Below are 19,542 nucleotides of genomic sequence, written 5' to 3'. Positions count from 1 at the left end.
CACTCTGATTATTTTTGCAAAGTTCGGTGAGGCTTGGTAACGGGGGGGCAAAGTTATAGGGAGGGTCCCATAATTTCTTTTTTTCCCATAGAGTGAATGGGGATAAAACTTTGCTCATGCCTACAGCTCAAACCGCTGGACGGATTTTCACCAAATTTGGGGCAGGAGCAGCGGCTTGGTCCCGAAAGTGTGCATTTGTTAAATTAGTGGAAATCTGTCCAGTAGTTTTTTTTTTAAAAATGACCAAAAATTAGGTCTAAAAAAATGAGTCGGACACATTTCCCTGTTCTTTCCGTGGACAGGACACCGATTGGCTAATCGGCTTGCGTCATGTCCGCGGACATGTGACGTGTTCGCTGATTGGCTGGGGTGAAGCGTGAGATGCGTCAGATCTTTTGAAATGCCCGCCATCTTGGATTCGCAGACATCAGCCGGTGTCCGCGGACATCGCAGTAAAAACAGATTTAAAAAAAACAACATTGCTCTTGTTAAACTTATCAAATAATCTCTGGGGAGCTGAGGGGTGATGAGGATGGGCTGGAATATGGCTGCAAGAAGCAAAAAAAGGGTGTGTTTTGCCGGGAAAGTTTGCGAAAAGTTCAAAAGTTTGCAAACAGTCCTGAGAAGTTTGGGGACACTTCAGATGTTTGGGAGCAGTTTTTGGATGGCTTATAACTTTGGCGCTACTTAATGAAAATGCATTTTTTTGCAATTATATTCCTGACCTGATCCTGAATGAGTTTGCAAAGTTTGGTGGGATTCTGTCAAGAGGGGGCAAAACTAGAGTGGGGGTCCCAAAATTATGTAAAGGCTTATAAATGAGGTGCCATTTGACGAATCTACACTTAATTTGGCAAACTGATAATACATATGGATATAAATGTTTTTGTGAAGTTTGGTGGGATTTTGTCAAGAGGGGGCAAAATTAGAGGGGGACTCAAAATAATGTAAAGGCTTCTAAATGAGGTGCCATTTGTTGAATCTACACTTAATTTGGCAAACTGATTATAGATCTAGATATAAATGTTTTTGCGAAGTTTGGTAGGATTTTGTCAAGAGGGAGCAGAATTAGAGGGGGGTCCCAAAATATTGTAAAGGCTTATAAATGGGGTGCCATTTGAAAAATCTATACAAAGGTTTGCAAAAAGATTATAGATTAAGATTATAGATCTAGTTTTCGTAAAGTCTGAATGGATTTTGTCAAGAGGGGGCTAGGTTATATGACGATTGTATGTGCGTACATTTGACACTTTTGAAAAAATAATACATTGGTGAATTTCCAGCAAACTTGTGTATAGAGAATTGGCAAGGACCTGAAAGCATGGTTTTGCAAATGTGCCTGTGTTTTATTTTTTGACAAGTGTCATAATGTAGGTACAAAAAATAGTGATATATCTTTGGTGACTGAGGTGTTGCCTGTGGCCATGGGCAGTGGCCAGATTGTCCAGGTCATAGAATAAGGTCATGATCCGGACAATCTGGCTACTGGCCATGACCATGAGGGACAACATATGGGGTTAAAGTGGCTATGTCTACCTGAGACTGACTTTGTGGTGAAGTTATTCGAAATTGGGATAGATTTCAAAGGGATGAAAAATGTGCTTGTGGTAATAAGGTCATAGGGTTGTCTTTTCGCCTTTTACAGGCTTCCATTGAAAGTGAAGAGGGCCCCTATATGGCACCCTGCCTTCCCTTTCCATGGTGGTCATTTTGGAAACAGGCTTCCATGGAAGGTCAAGAGGGGTTCTGTATGGAACCCTGCCTTCCCTTTCGATGGTGGCCATCTTGGAAAATCTTTTTTTTTCAGCACCCCGGGTTCCCGCTTTGGGAACCTAGGGTGCTAATGGCCTTCATCCCCCATTACAGGGGCTGGAATGGGGGGATAATGGTCCAGATACCTCATTATACACCCTTGCTTTGCTTGGGCTGATAACTTGGGCTGCCGGGCCGGTATCCACCGTTCCAGCCCTGGAACAGAGGATGAACGCCACAATATTTCCATTAGCATAACTCAAAATGCAAATGGAAATGTTGGAAAATCTTATTTAGTCAATGTACTTTACTGAGAAATATAAAGTAGATGGAGTGTATAAGTTTTTTTTTTTAGCTCTATTTTTTAACTGTGAAAGGTGGTTCAAAAGGAACATTTCTTTTGTTGTTTTTGGATGTATTTTTTTTTTGGCAGGAGAGCTAAGAATGAAATGTGGGGAAGAAATGAGGGAAGAGGCACCAAACACTAAGATGGAGGGGTAGGTGGACATGGGAAAATGTTGAGTGTGTGTTATTTCAATGGTAGTGGGCAGTATTTCTCATGCTCCTTGATTAAAGCAGTGGTGGTGGCTCTTGGGGAGGAGGGATGGCAACAGCTGATGCCATTTTAAGATAAATAGCAGTTTTGCTAAAAGTATGTACTGTGTACTAGATTTTTAATGGATAATGAGTAGGAATAGGTGTTGGAGCTGTACAAGGGAAATTTTGAAGTTGAAAGTTCCTAGATCAGTAGAAAATGTAGTTCCGAACTGTCCGTGAAGCACAGATCTTATCGTGAAGTGCGGATGGGTTCTCGGACACGTCATCATGCTGCGCGCTAGCGTATGGTCATGTGGCACTGTCTGGAAGGTCCGCAATGAAGTCAGATGTTTGTTTACATCCACGGATGCAAAACTAGTTGAAATAGTTGCAAAACGTGTATATAAGTGTTAAAAATTATTCTAGAAGGTGAGAAATGGCAGAGTATTAAGGTGACACTTTGTAAATTGGACAAAAATATTGCTATATTGGGTAAGTATGATATTAATAAATTGTAGGAAAATTGCACGCAATGGTAAAAACCCATAAAATTTAATGGAAAAACGTTGTTAAAGGGACGTTATGGTTAAGTTGCAGTAATAAAAACCTATGAAATTTTATGAAAAACTTTGTTAAAGGGACGTTATGGTTAAGTTGCACTAATAAAAACCTATGAAATTCAATGAAGAAACTTTGTTAAAGGGACGTTATGGTTAAGTTGCGCTACTAAAAACCTATGAAATTCAGTAAAAAACGTTGTTAAAAGGATGTTATGGTTACAAGTCGAAAAACCCCTAAAATTCGTCAGTTATGGTAAACTAAGCAACCATAACTCGCGCCACCACCCTGCACTGCTAAGACTAACACCCAGGACATCAAAGATGACATCACAAATATCATTGATGACATCACTGATGACATCACACATCTAGCCCCTTCTTTTTTGTTCACTGCCATATCTAGGCAAGGTGGTTTTATTTATTGACAGTCAGTAAACCTGAACCTGAAGCAGGTGGACCGGATGAAGAGGGTGGACCGGATGAAGCGGGTGGAACGGATGAAGCTGGTGGACCAGATGAAGTGGGTGGACCGGATGAAGTGGGTGGACTGGATGAAGCAGGAGCAACAGATGAGGTAGGTGGAACAGTTGGAGTGCATGGAACGGTTGGAGTAGACACTACAGACAGCGTGGACTCAACGGATGGAGTTTTACAGACGAAGCCGACTGAACATACTGAATGAATAAAACAGTTAAAATAAATGGTCCAGATATGCGCTCTATCTCAAGCACCTACTGAAAACCACCATATCACATCACCATGCTTACTCTCCTCTGTACACCACCACTCAACTAGAACACAGCAATACTATGACACATTCGGTATAGCTGTTCACATACCAACACCTGCCACATACTCCCCATCATCCTAACTAATCACAGCTGGCTGCACACCCTCCAGCCTAGGCATTCTCCTCAGGCCTAACACAGCCAGAATCAGTCTGGTATCACCCTGCCAGAAAGAACACATACTCCTAATCTCCCAACCACCACACCTACCACTAAGAAGCAGCTATCATACGAGTGCCACACCTGCTGCACATATATCCGGTGCTCACACGCACCTTATGACTCTCTCTCTCTCTACTGACTTGAACTAAGGTTACCGAGGGTGTTCAACCTACCAGCGCCTTGAGATCATACCAATGGTACATAAGGCGCTATATAAATGCAAAGTAACATAGCATAACATAACAAAATGCGCATACTTCAGAATAGGTGTTAATTACCAAAAATGTCGGAAAGCTTTAACCCAACTGTTTCAGTAATTAACACCTCATTCAGAATCGAGCTCTCAGAGGGATACCCGTAGCACTGCGAACCCCTATTCCGAGCTTCCATCCGGTGTATTGTGATCCACTTCTAACAGGTTTTTAGACTTGACGTAGCAACAAAAGAGCCTTTGATATCAGGGTGCAGGGGCGCTCAAAGCAACAACTGCACATCAGTAGGTGGTTCTTGGTCTATTAAAAATATTTCATTTTCACAATTCTGGTGTAGGCTTTTGTTTCTAATTAAACTGAACAGTCAAGGCCTACATGGTCGTGTTTGATAAATTTGAATAATATTTGAAAGTTTCATGCTTCTCATATGCTAAACATTCCATTTTACAGTCTCTTTTTCATCCTGTTTGATTTAATAGGGCTCAGCAGAACCCGTGAATGTTTAATGGTGTATATGCAGAAGTCTTGCGCAGAAATGCCCCGATGTTTAATTTAACTAGCTCACAGTCAACTAAATAATGAGATGCACTGGGAGTTGAATTTCAATTAAAAATCACGCCGTGATACTTGGTTTAAAGCAAGATGTTCATTATGTTTGCAAGCAAAATAACCTCATTTTTTACGCATAAATGTGTTATTTAGTGCCTTCAAAATGGGTTTGATTTCAGCATTTCATGAAGCCTTAAAATTATTCTGCAGTATTGTTTCATCTGCAGCAACGAACGGTTCTCTAGAGTTGCTGTTCAGAACAGGGTCAGGGTGGAGAAAACCTGGACTGTGTGAGTCCAGCAGCTCGGAGCACTGTGTTGTGGTATGCCATTGGGTTTCACGTAGCACACGGCTGCCATTTGAACAATCTCTTTGCACTTTGCTACCTGCAGGAACGTGGGTTGGGTATGGTTGGGAGAAGCAGAGGGAGAAGAGCAACATTTCTTTGCTCTTGTGTTGATGCATGCGGAACCAAAGGAGCCGAGCTCTGCATGCAGATTTTTCTTCTTGTGGTCCCATGATTTGGATACCATATGCTGTGGACTCTTTCATTGTATGTTATGGTGCGTGTGAACGGTGTGGTCATGTGGGGTGGTTTGTCCGTTCATTTCTTTGCTTCCAGTGTGTGGATGTGAAGTGAAGCACATCAAAGTGTACATGTTGGGTGTGTTCTTCTGGTGGTGCTCGCTGGTCGTTGTGTTTGTTGTAGAATGTGAAGCGATGTGGAGACTTGTAATGCAAGTTGTGGTAGAAGATTGAAACTGTTAGTGGGGTTTTACGAGGATAGCAGAGAGCAAACATCGCAAGAAGTAGCAAACACCACAATGCCAAATGTGGGGAGCAAAATATCACAGTGTGAAGAGAGGGGAATAAATATCACAATGAGATCAGAAGCAAAAACAAATCACAGTGCACCCCACCAGGGAGCAAATATGAACGTGAACCACACCAAGGCGCAAACATACCATCATGCAGCAAATACCACAATGCTAACAGTGTTGGGCAAATAGAGTAAGATGCATACATCTCTGTTTAAGCAACAAAGAGCAAACATTGCAGTGGGAACAGGGATGAGCAAATATCAAAATGCAGCACACCAGGAACAAAACATCACAGTTTGAACTACAGGGAACAAATATCACGCTGAGAACAATCAGGAGCAAGCATGAAAACAACAGGGATCAAACCTCCCAGTGACTCCAGCCTAGAAGCGATCATCACAATGCTAAGTGCATGAAGCACATACCACAGTGTACTTCATCAATGAGCCACCATTATAGCAGGAACAGTCAGAAGAGAAGCTAACAATTGATTTCAACAAGCAGCAAAAACCACAGTGCATATGAGGCGTGGAGGATTCTGTGTGATGTTAGGGTAGGTAAGGCACAACACGTTATTGAGGCGGTCTATCTTGTTAGGTTTGATGGTGCCCTACTGCAGGGTGGATGGATAAAGATAGTCATTTTGGGCTGCTGACGTATAATAAATATGGGCCTCATTATGACCTCGGCGATAGCCATGCCGCTATTGGCGGCATGGCTGCCGCCGAAATCAGGTCCGGGTCGTCAGAATGAGGAATTACCGGGCCATTCCGAGCTCGGAAGGCCCGGTAATTCCTCCCTCCAAGGACCCGGACCCGGTCCTTCCCCATTCCCATTTCAGCCCCCATAGGGCTGAATGGGAATGGGAGAGGGACCAAACAACGGGCCATTACGAGTTGGGCCGTTGTTTGCTCCCTCTTCCCCTCGCGGAACCCAGTAAGCACGCCTGGTTTGACCAGGCATTACTTCCTGGGTCCCGCGAGGGGACCTTGTAATGAGGCGGTACGGGGTAAACGGCACCGGCACCTTTTACGGCGCCGTTTACCCCATACCGCCAGGGTCGTAATGAGGCCCTATGTGTTTTTGCAGAGGGCAAATTCAATTTGGAAATGGGTTGCCGTTTGGCAGTCCTGAATGAGAAAATGAACCCACTATGCTTCTTTTTGAGGTAATATGAACAAGTTAGGAGAATGTTACTTCTGGGTCTTAGTGAGTTCTTGGGGTGGTAGGGTGGGATAACCCCTTCGAAGAATTTAGCTCCGCTGTCATTAAGGGCTCAGTGAGTGATGGAAAGGTGTTTGTCTAGTAAGTAATCGAGATTTTGAAGTACAAGTGTGAGGTCGTCTCTGTGGCCGAGTCTTAATAGAATGCTTGCATCTTTGCCTATAAAGGTACAGCCTGGTTTCTGCTTGGCGTACTTTGCAGTGGATGCTGCTTGTGTGGTCTTGACCAATGATATGATATGATATGATATGGCATTTGTAACGCGCCTATACACGAGTGTTTCAAGGCACGACGAGGCAGGGAGGGGGGTGCAAGGGGAGACAGACAACGATCCTACTAGGCCAGGTGTCATTCAGATCGTGCAAGTGCATGGGTAGGGGGGGACGGGAAAAGTGCAAGGGGGAAGGGAGAGAGGAAAGTGCAGTACAGGGTTAGTAATGGACAGGATAAATAATTAAGGGCCAGCTGGTGGCAAGTGCAAGATAAGTGCAGACAAGTGCTGGGAAGGGGGGCTGTAAGGATACAGAGACAGTCCCGCAGTGCAGGGGTTGCCAGGAAGGCAGTGCAGGGCACAGTGGCTGGGCCAAGGACTGAGATTGGTGAGTGGCCCAGTTGCTGATTCAGTACAGTTTCAGTGATTTAGCAGGGGAGAGGGAGAGAGAAAGCAGAAGCAAAGAGGAAGGTTTTGAGGTGCTTCCGGAACCGGAGATGGTTCTCCTCAAGTTTCAGGGAGGCAGGAAGGCTGTTCCAGAGGGAGGCCCCTGCTGCGGGGAGAGATCTCCCCCCAACTCGTTGCTTGGAGAAGCGGCTGACCCTGAGGGAGTTGGAGGCGGAAGAGCGAAGTGCTCGAGAAGGAAGATATTTAGGAAGGGAGAGTTGAAGGTAATTTGGCCCCAGGCCCCAGAAGGCCTTGTGGACAATGCAGAGGGTTTTGAACTTAATCCTCGCAGCCACAGGGAGCCAGTGAAGCAATTTCAGTTCTGGAGAGATATGGTCCCTGGGCTTGAGGCCAAGGACAGGTCTCGCAGTCCTGTTCTGGATGAGTTGCAGAGGGCGGACAGATTTAGATAGAGGCTGTTACAGTAGTCCAGCTTCGAGAGAACCAGGGCTCTGGAGACAGTTAGCTTCTGGGGGAAGGAGAGGAAAGGAAGGATACCTCTGAGGAGGTGCAGCTGGTAGTGTGACTTCTGAGAAATGTCAGAAATGTGAGGAGAGAAGGAGAGTGTGGAGTCGAAGATGACCCCGAAGTTTTTTGCCTTGCAGATAGAAGCAGGAAGAGGGCCAAGAAAGGCTAGCGAGAGCTGCAGGGAAGGAGGGAATGGGTGGGCCGATGAGTAGAATCTCGGTCTTACTGGCATTAAGGCAGAGGTTGTTGGCGGCACACCATTCCTGGATAGCAGAAAGACAGTCAGAGATGAGGGAAGGAGAAGAGGAGGCCGAGGGTAGCCTGAAAATGAGCTGGGTATCATCCGCATAGCACTGAAAGTTGGGGCAGAGAGCAGCTATGCAGTGGGTGAGAAGTGCCAGATACTGGTTGAACAGCCAGGGAGAGAAGTTAGAACCCTGGGGGACACCACAGGTAGAGAAAAAGATGTCAGACAGGAAAGACCCCAGTTGGACCTGGGAGGGTCGATTTGAGAGGAAAGAGGTCAGCCAAGCCAGAGCCTGACCAGTGATACCCAGGTTATCACGGAGACGGTTAAGCAGGATGGTATGGTTGACAGTATCAAAGGCAGAAGAGAGATCAAGTAAAATGAGAACACATGGAATGTTAGAGTCAAGGTTCGAGAGCAGGTCCTCACGGATGTTCAGGAGAGCAGTTTCCGTGCTTCTGGCAGCTCTGAAGCCAGACTGATGGTCATGAAGGCTACCAACAGATTCAGCATGGAGATTAAGCTGGGAGATGGCAAGTTTCTCCAGGAGCTTGCCCAGGAAAGGAGTGATAGAGATAGGGCGATAGTTAGCTGGGCAGGACGGGTCGGAAGAGGGTTTCTTAAGAAGGGGGTGCACAAGGGAGTGCTTGAGAGGGGATGGGAAGACTCCAGAGGCGAAGGAGTCATTGCAGAAGTCAGCAAGGGCAGGAGCCAAGGAGTCAATGTGGTCCTTAATAGTTTTCGAGGAGCAGGGGTGGACCTGTGTTGACGAGACTTTCATAGATCGGACTTGTCTCGAAACCTCATCAGCAGAAAAAAGGAGAAAGGCAGAGAAGGAGAGAGGAGGGGTGGCTGCATAAAGGCCAGAGGATGGGCAGGGAATAGAGGGGGGAGGTGATGGGAGGAGAGTGAGGACAAGATGTCCTGAGTTTTTGAAATGAAGTTAGAGGCCAGTGCCGTACAGAGGGCCTGGGAGGGGACAGGAGAGGTAGAGACTGCAGCAGGGTTGGCCAGCTCCTTGCAGATTTTAAAGAGTTCAGCCGAATTGTTAGATGCCGCAGTGATGCGGGCTTGGATAAGGGCTCTCTTCTTGGTGAGAACGGAGAGCCGCTATTGCCTTTGGAGCAGGCGACAGGCCAGTTTGTCAGAGGATGAACATGAAGCACGCCATTTCCTCTCTGCCACCCTGCACAAGCGTTTAAGGGTGACGAGATCCGAGTCATACCAGGAGTTACATTTGGCTTTGGGCTTCAGGCGGATTCTCATAACAGGGGCAAGGATATCAAGAGTATCAGATATAGCAGAGTAGAGAGTGGCGAGGGCTGTGTCAGGGTGGGAGTCAGCCGATGGGGGAAGAGGGGGCGAGAAGGTGGCAGTGAAAGCCTCAACTGACACACACTTCATGGGTCGGATGACCGAGAAGGAAGATGGCAGTGATGAGGGTGGCTTTGCCTGAGGGGTAGGGAGGGTGAGGTGAGAGGAGAGGAGAAAGTGATCACTCCAGGAGAGAGGGGTGGAGAGAGGGACAGAGAGGGGAAGGTCAGAAGAGATCAGGGCATCAAGAGTGTGCCCAGCAGAATGGATTGGCCCAGACGGGAGAATAGAGAGTGAGAGAGAGTCGCAGAGGTCGCAAAAGAGTCCAGAGGGGGGACAGGAGGCATCCAGGTGGATGTTGAAGTCTCCAAGAAAGAGGAGTTGAGTGGTTGAGGACAGGAGTGAGGAGGAGAGGTCCGCCCACTAGGAGAGGAAGGAGGAAATTTCACCAGGTGGCCGATAGATAGTAGCCACGGTAAGGGAATGGCTAGGAGAGAGAGAGAGTCGACAGACAAGACATTCAAAAGAGGAGTAGGTCTGCGTGGGAATAGCAGTGGCAGGAATCCACTCAGGGAAGATAAGGGCCACACCCCCCCCAGCACGGTTGGGCTTGGGCACGGAGAGGATCTTGTAGCCGTCAGGTAGGAGTGCGTCAAAGCTGGTGACAGAGCTGGCCGTGAACCATGTCTCAGTGAGACCGAGTACGTCAAGGTCCAGTCCTCAAGAAGGCGTCAGATATCAGAGGAATGTTTGACAGCAGAGCGAGAGTTAAGAGTGGCAATGTGGAGGAGGTTGCCATCTTTGAAGTACTTCCGGGGAGGGGTACAGATCAGAGGTACACCCTGCGGAGGAGAAGAAAGAGCACGGGAGGGGGCAGGGAGGGAGGGTAGAGGCAAGGTAGCTGAGGACAGAGGAGGGGGGACAGCAGGCGAGGAAAGGAAGTTGATGAGGCGCGCGAAGCATCTATCAAAGAGGTGAAGATTGGCCTGACGGCCTTGGACCAAGACAGTCCCATTAGCGTAGACATTAATGATGGCCTTAGAGGAGTGGAAGGCGGCCAAGAGGACGTCCCAGCGGGTGCCATCATTAATGGGAGAAGAGGAGAAAAGTGAGAGCACAGAGACCATATGAAGGGTCCATAGGTCAGGTGAAGGCACGAAAAAGAGGTGTCAGCGATAGGGAGGCCTGGGTTGGAGACCAGGATGTCCTTTTTAAACATTTTCCTATCAGATTTAGTGAGGAGAGCAGGATAGTCAATGGAGAAGCAGTTAGAAACGATAGGTGAGATAGAGAGCACCATGGGATAGGAGGGAGTGGGGGGGCAGGACAAGCACGAGCGGGCAGGAAGAGAGCAGCAAGCCCTAGTTTACCACAAATTCAGAGCACAGTGAACACAGTAATGCATATCAGGTACCCAATGGAGAGGCCACCTAAGTTTGAAAATCCTGCGAGGGGAGAAAAACCCTAGTTTACCACAGATTCAGAACACAGTGAACACACTAATGCATATCAGGTACACAGTGGAGAGGCCACCTAAGTTTGAAAATCCAGCAGGGGGAGGAAAAACCCTAGTTTACCACAGATTCAGAACACAGTGAACACAGTAATGCATATCAGGTACCCAGTGGAGAGGCCACCTAAGTTTGAAAATCCAGTAGGGGGAGAAAAACCCTAGTTTAACACAAATTCAGAACACAGTGAACACAGTAATGCATATCAGGTAACCAGTGGAGAGGCCACCTAAGTTTGTGAGCAACAATGAGCCAGGGTTGTTGCTGTGTTTGTCTGTAAAGTTGTATATCCACTAGAATATGCTTTTGGAACATTATTGGAAAAGACTGTACACTGAGGCAAGGGAAGTGTCTGGCTCTTGCTTCCTAATGAACAGTGATTGCAGTGGCTCATTAATATCTGGGCCCTCGTGCTCCATTTCTTGATCTCCTTCTCCATCTGAAGTAGCATGACATTAGGTGTGGCTGACTTTCGATCTTGAATCAGCGCATGGGGAATAATCTTTGTTGTGGTTTTAATTCTCATCTATTTCCAGGGATATCAGTGGTGGGGAATTTTCAGGAGTCACCCCTTCTTCCTTAGACCCGGATTCCACTCTCTTTATTGCTGAGCTGATATCATATGTTCTGCCATTTCTGCCTCGGTTGGTAGTGGCTCAACTTCCTCCACCTTTTTTTTATGAACTCTATCAACCAGGTCCATGTGCAAAAGGCACTGCCTGCACAATTATATATCTTCCAGATGAAACAGATCCCTTTGTGCCAGATTGCAATGTTCTTTGGCGAGGGAAAGATCTGCAATTGCTGACTGACCAGCATGCTCGTCTTGTTTCTCTAAATCAAACATCGTCTGCTGTAGTAGGTGAAACAAGTCCAACAGGTTCATCCCCGCCTCCACCCCAATTCCTACTATGCCTGGGTAATGCATAAGATTCAGACATGTTAATTTCTTTCACACCACCCTTCAATAATTGCATGTGTCATTTTCGGTGCTCTGTCTTTCTTCACCTACAAAATGTAGATAATGTTCTCTGTACTTTGTCTTTCTCCTGAGTCTAAACAAGGCTCATGAGCTTCTCAGAGCTTTGACCTTCTACTACACCTTCAAAATTCACATGGTATTCTCAGTGCCTTGACCTTCTACTACACGTACTATATTCACTTTGTGTGTCTTCAGTGTGCTGAGTTTTTCCTCTGCCTACAAAGGTGCTCAGGTAAACCCAACCCATTTTGCTACAGGCCACCAAGTGCCAAGAGCCCTTAAAAATGGCAGGAGTGTTCTATTTGAAACCCAATTCCATCAAGTAACATATTGCTATTAGGAGCTCAGTTCAACTTATTGTTGATTCTTGATATGATAAGGGTTATGATTGAGCACTCTGCTTGGGAAACCAAGTATGGACAAAATGTCAATGATTGGGCACCAGTGATCAACAACATTTTTGACAGCAACATTGATTTGCGATTCCAAAGTTTGCTCACTGAACATCAGAATTCCAATGTTCTTAACCACTATAATTGTTTTCAGACAAAGGCCCATCTTGGTTGGAAGAATATCATTTTTCTTTGGGTGAAGTTTCAGCTTGTTTCTGGTCATTTATGAGTTCACTTGAATGAGATATCTTCTGAGGCCAGAGTCTGTGTATTAGTTGTGTGAAAGTTGTCAGATGCATTGTGTGTCATCGGCATGATCGTAGCATGCAAAGCCATGCCTTTTGATGAGTCACGTAAGTGGGGCCATGTAGCGGTTGAAAGAAGAGCTGACCCACGAGGTACATCACTGGTTATGTTGCATGCGTTCAATCTTCAATGGAGGCACAAGGTGATGTCTGTTCTATCTATAAATAATTGAACCATCCATAGTTGTACTGTGTTACCCTGTCCCACATTTGTTGGTCTATTGAGGAAAAGGGGTTGGCTGGTGGTGCTAGAGGCAGAGTTCCTGCAATATAAAACCACAATTTAAAACACATCTGAATTGGAAGGAATGGGTTTACACAGTTATCTTAAAGATGGGAGATGTCTGGGCAGCCATTTCCTTACACACTCATGAAACCTTGAAGTTTCAATCTAAACTGGGATTGTACATATCAGAAAATGAGTCCCCTCATGCACTCCCCAAATGATGTGTCGGGACTAGTGGTTTCCGGAAAGCTGCTGGTTTAAAACGCAGGGACAGACCCATCACTTTCATGCAGCACAGTAGCGTGTGCTAGTGGCCCAAATATTTAGAAAAGACGGGGAAAATGACTAATCCATAACATCTTAGAAGAAATGTGGGAAAGTGTATGCAATGCTCTGAACCACATCTACATTTCACCATGCAGAGTCCTGCTACATTATTAGTGGTCCATGGCAAGATGATACAAACGGTTTCTACTAAACTCTAAAACGTTCTGGTCCTGCTGGGGGGTTAGTTTTGCTCCACGACTCCATGACTTTCACGCCACAGATGAATGCTGTAGCTAAATTGGCTCACTTTCATTTATACAATATGAATCGGGGAAGACATCTTTTATATGTAAATCATTTAAAAGTCCTAGTCCAGATATTTGTTCTTTCAAGAGTGCCATACTGCTTGGGAATTCTTCTTGGTTTCTAAAAACAAATGACTGATAAACTACAAGCAGTACAAAACAGACTTATTTGCACAGTCTATGGAATGAAAAAAAATCTGACCCTATTTCTCAGGCTCGTAAAGAGCATGGTTGGTTACAAATGTATGATTTGGTACAGAAACGGGGCCTCACTCAAATCTCGAAACTAGTGAATAGAATCGTGCCTGAATATCCTATGGATATGGCTCAAACGTATGAGCCTACTCGCCCACTTATATCCAGTTCTAAGAATCTGTTTTCTGTGGGAAAATCCCACAAAGTATCCCTGGGTGGCAAGTGTTTGTCAGTCTTGGGCTGCTGTCTGTGGAACAACCTACCAATTGACATCAGGAACAGTGCACAAAACAGCTTTAAACATTGTGATGAATGCTTGTCATCCCTCTATAACCATCTGCCAAAAGTCTGCTGCCAGGTGGCCAGTGAAAGGCAGACCCTTCCTGATCCTGACCTTGGGGGTGGTGTACTGTGGGAGGAGACAAAACCCAGGGGAGTGAGGAGATCAAGCAGGATGAGGCACATTATTTGTCCTTTAAAAGGGAGAAGCACTTAAAGTTACCAGATCAGGTAATGGCCTATTGTCATTGTGATGTATATGAACGACATATACAGATCTGTGGCTCTGAATGCAAATGAACATACCTTAATAACAGAAAGATCATGCAGGGCATTTCAGGATAACACTCCTCCCTACTCTCAAAGGTTTAATGAAAAGGAAAGCAGAAATATTGCCTGAAACAGACTGGGCCTCATTCTAAGCTTGCCAATACCAGAAAATGTAGATAATGGCCCTCATTACAACCCTGGCGTTGGACCATGTTGCTAATAGCACCATGGTCCATGCCGGTAACTTACCGACTCCACCATGGCGGAATGGGGAATTACCGCCCCATTCCGAGGTTGGCGGGGCGGTAATTCCCCATGCCACCATGGCCCTTCCTCATTCCCATTTTTGCCCCATAGGGCTCAATGGGAATGGGGAAGGCGCTAAGTACGGTGCCACAAATTGCGGCACCGTACTTAGCACCAAGGTCCCTTTGTGGGTTGGTTTTTAACACCTGCAAAAAGCAGGCGTTAAAATCTCCAACCCGCAAAGAGACCTCGTAATCAGGCGTTAAGGGGTTAACGGCGCCGCCACCTTTTACGGCGCCATTAACCCCTTAATGCCAGGGTTGTAATGAGGGCCACTGTGTCCGGCACCTGGTCCGGTGGCATTGCTGTCAGATTACAGGTGCAGGAGTGACATTGTAAATCCCTATTCAGGGGATTTGCTCTCTTTACTGGCAGTGCCAGTGCCAGTAATGAGGAGTTTGTTTGCTGGTAGGATGGCTGTCTTACCTCCAGTTTAGCTGGAGGTAACCCAGGTACCCCACCGGCACACCCATAGTCGGCCAGTCAGGTAAAGTACTGGCATCCATGTATACTGGCACTTTTTTACCACACCTCCAACATGGATTGAAGCCCACTGTCTGCCTCGGTAACAACAAATTCGAATGGTTCATCTTTAAATGAATATGAGGAAAATATATCTACCCCAGAAGTTTTTTAAAAGAACTAGCTTTGTTGTTGGGGAGAAGAAGTCCCATAACCGCATGAGTACTGGGACGAGGAAGTAGTCAGGCAACTAAGCCTAACAGCGCACACCTGAAGGAACCTGAAAAGCTTAAAAGGCCCCCTCAGATGCAGGCAATAGGAGGGGGAAGGTGCTGGAACTGTGGCTGGAGTTCATGCAGTAGCAGAGGTTGAAAGAAGACGGCACAATGCTGGCAATCCAGGCAGAGGTGGGAGAACCAAAGGGACACTGGAACTCTGATGCAGCAGATTCTACCTTCTTGTTCTGTGTGTGTTTTTTCCAAAAAAACTCTGAATTGCAGAGGCACAGCGGGAGTAGTGCAGGAAGTCTGCCTTTCCCCATGTGAGCCTTATTGTGGAGATTGCAGTGCCAGAAGTGTGCCGGAGACTAAGTAGAGCAGCTCTTGTAATGCTGTGGCTCCCAGTAGTGAATGGGGCTCCTTAATTGAGTTGGCGGACCGGAGACACTTTCAACAAGGAAGGGTGTGGGTCCCAAGTGAATCCAGAAGCAGTATAAGTTGTACCAGAAGCAGCAGAAGTGGAACAAGGATCACAGAAGCAGGTGAGTCAAACTAGTCTAACCAGTCAAGTGTTTAAACGTTCTATCTGCAGTTGGAGAAAGAGCAAACATTGCCAAAGCCAAGAGTATGCCCCTATTAAGACTAAAAACAGCCAATAGAAGTCCAACTTGCTTAAGGTACAAGTGTGCAAGCATTACCTGGAGCCAAGAACGTGGCACCAAGGCTTCAGGGTAATTATTTTGGCTAACAGTTGGCAGAGAGATGAAGGCAAAGTTGGAGAAGGTAAAAGTGTTGCACATAAATATTATTTGAAGTTAACTGAACCTATATTGCCAAAGACTGTCAGAAAAAGAAATAACAGGGTTGTAAAGGCAAACCTAGGTTGATGTTGTGACAAACAGACAAGAGAGACAAAGAGGCTGTCCCTTTTGAAAAGAGATATTCAGAGGAAGAGAGCCTTACCTATTGAAGGTATTGACATCCCTTAAAGTAAATCTTGTCAGAATCAAAACCTGTTTTGAGCCCAAAGTACTGAAGCTCTGGTTGTTTCAAACAGTGCTGAAGTTGTAGTAATAAATCTGATTGTCCGTAGATGCAATATTTCAGTAGCACACATATACAGGGTAATTCATAGAATTTCGCAGAAAAGTGTCGCAAGCGGCTGGCGCAGAGTATCCGCGTGCGATTGTCTGCGCCAGGCACGTGCGCTAAAACCGATTTCTGCGCACAGCGTATTCATGGATTTCAGGCTCCCAAACCAGCCGTGGCGCAGAGAATCGCAGCGACCCTGCAGCAACGCCAGTAACGCCCCCAAGAACGCCCTCGCGCAAGGAAAAGCCATCAAAATCGCTAAATCATCGCAAAGGGCTGCGCAAACCCTGGACCAGTTCACCGGGCTGCCAAACAGCAAACGCCAAGCGGGGAACGTGTATTTCAGGGGTGCGCTGGAAGTTGCATACGCGATTTCAGCAGGGTACGTGTATTCCAGGGGTGCGCGGCAAGTTCCACATGCGATTTCAGCAAGGTATGTGTATTTCAGGGGTGCGCGGGAAGTTGCACACGCGATTGTCCCAGTGCGAGCAGGGTACGTGTATTTCAGGGGTGCGCGGGAAGTTACACACGCGATTGGCCCAGTGCGAGCAGGGTACGTGTATTTCAGGGGTGTGCGGGAAGTTCCACACGCGATAGTCCCAGTGCGAGCAGGGTACGTGTATTTCAGGGGTGCGCGGGAAGTTGCATACGCGATTTCAGCAGGGTACGTGTATTTCAGGGGTGCGCGGCAAGTTCCACACGCGATTTCAGCAAGGTATGTGTATTTCAGGGGTGCGCGGGAAGTTGCACACGCGATTGTCCCAGTGCGAGCAGGGTATGTGTATTTCAGGGGTGCGCGGGAAGTTACACACGCAATTGGCCCAGTGCGAGCAGGGTACGTGTATTTCAGGGGTGCACGGGAAGTTCCTCACGCGATAGTCCCAGTGCGAGCAGGGTACGTGTATTTCAGGGGTGCGCGGGAAGTTGCACACGCGATTGTCCCATTGCGAGCAGGGTACGTATATTTCAGGGGTGCGCGGGAAGTTACACACGCGATTGGCCCAGTGCGAGCAGGGTATGTGTATTTCAGGCGTGCGCGGGAAGTTCCACACGCGATAGTCCCAGTGCGAGCAGGGTACGTGTATTTCTGGGGTGCGCGGGAAGTTGCACAAGTGATTGTCCCAGTGCGAGCAGGGTACGTGTATTTCAGGGGTGCGCGGGAAGTTGCATACGCGATTTCAGCAGGGTACGTGTATTTCAGGGGTGCGCGGCAAGTTCCACACGCGATTTCAGAAAGGTATGTGTATTTCAGGGGTGCGCGGGAAGTTGCACATGCGATTGTCCCAGTGCGAGCAGGGTACGTGTATTTCAGGGGTGCGCGGGAAGTTACACACGCGATTGTCCCAGTGCGAGCAGGGTATGTGTATTTCAGGGGTGCGCGGGAAGTTCCACACGCGATAGTCCCAGTGCGAGCAGGGTACGTGTATTTCAGGGGTGCGTGGGAAGTTCCACACACGATAGTCCCAGTGCGAGCAGGGTACGTGTATTTCAGGGGTGCGTGGGAAGTTGCACACGCGATACCAGCAGGGAATGTGTATTTCAGGGGTTCTGGGGAGTACTACACGTGAATTGGCCGTGTGGGTCCTCCCAGGTGTACGCTCCACAACCTCCACGGCCCCTGCAGGCAGCCCACACCACGGGGGACTACCCTGCAACCCTGCCCATGTCCCGCAGGCAGCCCATCCACCATGGGCATGCCCCCCAGCCAACCCACATGTCACCTTGCACTACTGATCAACAATGCATGTCTCCGACCACCCCCACCCCCCAGCAGTGCAGGGGCAGCCTCCACCAGGCCCCCACTCATGTCCCCCTGCACCCCCACCCCCCAGCATCCAGGGTCACCCTCCACCAGGCCCCCACTCATGTCTCCCACCACCCCCACCCCCTGGCAGTGCAGGGGCAGCCTCCACCAGGCCCCCACTCATGTCCCCCTGCACCCCCACCCCCCAGCATCCAGGGTCACCCTCCACCAGGCCCCCACTCATGTCTCCCACCACCCCCACCCCCCGGCAGTGCAGGGGCAGCCTCCACCAGGCCCCCACTCATGTCCCCCTGCACCCCCACCCCCCAGCATCCAGGGTCACCCTCCACCAGGCCTCCACTCATGTCTCCCACCACCCCCACCCCCCGGCAGTGCAGGGGCAGCCTCCACCAGGCCCCCACTCATGTCCCCCTGCACCCCTACCCCCCAGCATCCAGGGTCACCCTCCACCAGGCCCCCACTCATGTCTCCCACCACCCCCACCCCCCGGCAGTGCAGGGGCAGCCTCCACCAGGCCCCCACTCATGTCTCCCACCACGCCCACCCCCCTGCAGTGCAGGGGCAGCCTCCACCAGGCCCCAACTCATGTCCCCCTGCACCCCCACCCCCCAGCATCCAGGGTCACCCTCCACCAGGCCCCCACTCATGTCTCCCACCACCCCCACCCCCCTGCCACCATGGGCATCCTCCACCAGGCCCCCACTCATGTCTCCCACCACCCCCACCCCCCAGCAGTGCAGGGGCAGCCTCCACCAGGCCCCCACTCATGTCTCCCACCACCCCCACCCCCCAGCAGTGCAGGGGCAGCCTCCACCAGGCCCCCACTCATGTCTCCCACCACCCCCACCCCCCAGCAGTGCAGGGGCAGCCTCCACCAGGCCCCCACTCATGTCTCCCACCACCCCCACCCCCCGGCAGTGCAGGGGCAGCCTCCACCAGGCCCCCACTCATGTCCCCCTGCACCCCCACCCCCCAGCATCCAGGGTCACCCTCCACCAGACCCCCACTCATGTCTCCCACCACCCCACCCCCCTGCCACCATGGGCATCCTCCACCAGGCCCCCACTCATGTCTCCCACCACTCCCACCCCCCCAGCAGTTCAGGGGCAGCCTCCACCAGGCCCCCACTCATGTCTCCCACCACCCCCACCCCCCAGCAGTGCAGGGGCAGCCTCCACCAGGCCCCCACTCATGTCTCCCACCACCCCCACCCTCCAGCAGTGCAGGGGCAGCCTCCACCAGGCCCCCAATCATGTCTCCCACCACCCCCACCCCCCTGCCACCATGGGCATCCTCCACCAGGCCCCCACTCATGTCCCCCTGTACCCCCACCCCCCAGCATCCAGGGTCACCCTCCACCAGGCCCCCACTCATGTCTCCCACCACCCCCACCCCCCTGCAACCATGGGCATCCTCTACCAGGCCCCCACGCATGTCCCCCTGCACCCCCACCCCCCAGCATCCAGGGTCACCCTCCACCAGGCCCTCACTCATGTCTCCCACCACCCCCACCCCCCTGCCACCATGGGCATCCTCCACCAGGCCCCCACTCATGTCCCCCTGCGCCCCCATCCCCAGCAGTGCAGGGGCAGCCTCCACCAGGCCCCCACTCATGTCTCCCACCACCCCCACCCCCCAGCAGTGCAGGGGCAGCCTCCACCAGGCCCCCACTCAT

Source organism: Ambystoma mexicanum, chromosome 1q (genome assembly GCF_040938575.1).
Source record: "Ambystoma mexicanum isolate Mex_15411 chromosome 1q, UKY_AmexF1_1, whole genome shotgun sequence".
In the NCBI taxonomy this organism is placed as follows: domain Eukaryota; kingdom Metazoa; phylum Chordata; class Amphibia; order Caudata; family Ambystomatidae; genus Ambystoma; species Ambystoma mexicanum.
The sequence above is the reverse complement of the archived record's forward strand: the minus strand, read 5'-3'. Positions refer to the sequence as shown.